The 3,153-nt window shown below is 41.7% G+C and overlaps 1 non-coding gene across 1 annotated transcript; it reads left to right on the forward strand.

The window, feature by feature from the left end:
* Positions 1–518: 518 nt before the first annotated feature.
* On the forward strand, positions 519–625 carry LOC120852387. The gene has a single exon (XR_005718560.1). It is a non-coding gene; the product is annotated as a U6 spliceosomal RNA (small nuclear RNA).
* Positions 626–3,153: the final 2,528 nt, after the last annotated feature.

The following is a 3,153-nucleotide window of genomic DNA, read 5'->3' on the forward strand; positions in this document are numbered from 1 at the left end:
TTGCATGTAGAAAATTGTTAGGGAGTGAAATCAGTTATTGGAAACCCAGACTCCAAAAAGTGTGTGCTCTAGAAAGAAGCGGGGAAAATGCACTGTCTAAGCTGGGTCTTTCTTCAGAGAAAGCTGTGTATGAAGATGGATTTGTGGCTGTACATTCATATTTGTGGATATTTCATTTATGCATATTTTTGTTTAATATCTAAATTGTGCACTTACATATTTTTAAGTAATAACTATACTTTGGCCACCTCATATGAAGAGTTGACTCGTTGGAAAAGACTCTGATGCTGGGAGGGATTGGGGGCAGGAGAAAAAGGGGACGACAGAGGATGAGATGGCTGGATGGCATCACCGACTCAATGGACGTGAGTTTGAGTGAACTCTGGGAGTTGGTGATGGACAGGGAGGCCTGGCGTGCTGCGATTCATAGGGTCGCAAAGAGTCAGACACGACTGAGAGACTGAACTGAACTGATTCTAGTTCAAGAAAGACTTTTTTGATTCTTAAGACTTTATGGTGTGCTTGCTTGGGCATCACATATACTAAAATTGGAACGATACAGAGAAGATTAACATGGCCCCTGGACAAGGGTGACAGGCAGATTTGTGAAACATTCTGTTTTTTTAAATGTGCATCAACAGAAGAATGCTTCCCTGTTGGCTCAGACAATAAATAATCCGCCTACAGTGCAGGAGACCTGAGTTTGATCCCTGGGTCAGGAAGATCCCCTGGAGAAGGGAATGGCAACCCACTCCCACTCCAGTACTCTTGCTTGGAGAATTCCATGGACAGAGGAGTGTGGTGGGCTACAGTCCATGGGGTTGCAAAAAAGTTGGACATGAATAAGCACATCAGCATTTACAGCCTGGACACCATAATGTCCTCCTTATGAATATTTTGAACACAGGAATCACAGGGATAAAAGTTGCTGCTCACTCTGTGGGGAAACTCTGCTGAGAGCTTGAGTCCAAAATGACGATGGAGCTCCTGATGGTTGCAAAGAATGAAATTCTCCTGTTCGAAGCCTGAAGGAGCCAGGGTATGTACAGAATATTCCCCTTTCTCTGTCTCCCCAACTCCATTTGGCTGGTTGTCAATACAAGAAGCTTTGCCCACTCTAAATATGCTGGCTAGATCAATAATTGAAATGAATGTGCTGCTGCTAATGTAATAAAATTAATAACAGACAAATTACTCAGTATTGATTCTCAATTTCCTTATGTTAGACCATTTCCATATGAATGCTTGTTTCAGGAGAGTTAATATGGACCCATAGCCAGTTCTGAAATGTAGCTTTACATACACATGTGTGCCTGCCTATGTGTATATATACATGTTTGTGTGTATGCATGTGCCTAAGTATGTATATATATGTAAAAACATCCGCTTTAGATTTATTTTATTTATTTTTCTTTAATGGTTCCTCAAAGAAGGGGCTGATTGTTGTTCAGTCACTAAGCCATGTCCAGCTCTTTGTGATCCCATAATCTGAAGCATGCCAGGCTCCTCTGGCCTCCACTATCTCCTGGAGTTTGCTCAAATTCATGTTCATGGAGTCGGTGATGCTAGCTAACCATCTCACTCTCTCCCGCCCCTTTCTCCTTTTCTGATTATGGGAAAACAATCACCTGGCTCTCCCTGCCTTGAGATGCTTGTTATGTATGAGGTTAGATGTTTCTGCATTTTCTGAGCCAGAAGAATAATCAGAGTACATTCTCAGGATGTAAACTCAGGGACATGCCTAGACAATGTGAGGATGCTCCCTGTCACTGTGCTGATCTGACCACCCATGAGAACTCCTTAGTCACATGATGCAAAGAGGGTGGGATACACTTGCTGTGTAAGAGGAGAGCAACCAGAGGAGGGACAAAGCCCAGTACTCTGCTTCTAGGACTGCCAGGAACACACCTGCAATGAAGAGTTCAGTTACTAATTGTTGCAGCAAGACAGGGCTTCCCTGGTGGCTCAGGTAATAAAGAATCTGCCTGAAATGCAGGATACCTGCATGTTTGATCCCTGGGTTGGGAAGATCCCCTGGAGGAGAAATGGCAACCCACTCTAGGATTCTGGGAAATCCCATGGACAGAGGAGCCTGGTGGTCTATAGTCAGTGGGGTTGCAAAGAGTTGGACACCATTGCCTGATTAACACTTTCACAGCAAGGCAGGACACACACAGGGGTCTCTCAGCAGGAGGGAGGAAAAGTGGGTTCTGTTGGGGACCACATGCTCTTAGAAACAGACCCTTTCCCAGTCAAGCTACAGATGAGACCCCTTAGTTATGACCTTGTGAGAGTCCCTGCTTCAGCTACAATGTGCTATACTTCAGCTACTGTAGCTTTTTAAAGCGATTCCGTATTTCCTCCTATAACTTATAGCAGATTTCTACTTAGTACCTTAAGATATTTAAAGAAATGCTTTATATGTGAACCTGTGATAACCATCCAGTCTGATGCTCTGGAAGGAAGATAGGGAACATAAAGAAAAAGGCATTATTTATTTCATAAACATTTCCCTTCCACCTGTTAAATGTTACGATAGAGTTGAAGAAAGAAAAGACCAAACTAGGACTGTTTTGGAATTCTTTCTCTTAAAATGAGTGTCACTGCCTCTTAGTGTCGGGTCACTAGATTTAATCCCCCCAGAAAAAGTTTGCCAGATATATCAGCACAGACGCTTTTTTAAAAACTTTATGTTTGGAGACAGTATAATAAATATGTATGAAGGTAGGACGTTTGACTGACACTGAGTTCAGTCTTTCGCCCTCTTTGTTTACTGGTAGTCATTGTTCTTTTTCTCTGATGCTTTACTTGATTGAACTAAACCAGAAAACTATAAGCAATTTTTTTAAAAAAAACACTGGGCATATTTCATCTTCACTGCCTTCCACAGGTTTGTTTGTCTTGCTGTGACCTTGAGTAGAAGAAAACATTTCCATTCATCAAGTAGAAGGTGACAAAGTCATTCAAGAGTTACATTCTCAGGGAAAAAGTGCCATTTATGTTGTATGACTGGAAAATAGATGTCTCAAAGTATTTTATTACCTGTGATTTCCTGCTAATTAAAAGAAACATTAATCTGCTGTAGTTCAATGGTAAAAATTCGCTTTTGTGCATGTTTGATGGTGATGTGTAGAAGCATATTTTGATCATGAC

Source organism: Oryx dammah, unplaced genomic scaffold (assembly GCF_014754425.2).
Source record: "Oryx dammah isolate SB20612 unplaced genomic scaffold, SCBI_Odam_1.1 HiC_scaffold_25, whole genome shotgun sequence".
NCBI lineage: Eukaryota > Metazoa > Chordata > Mammalia > Artiodactyla > Bovidae > Oryx > Oryx dammah.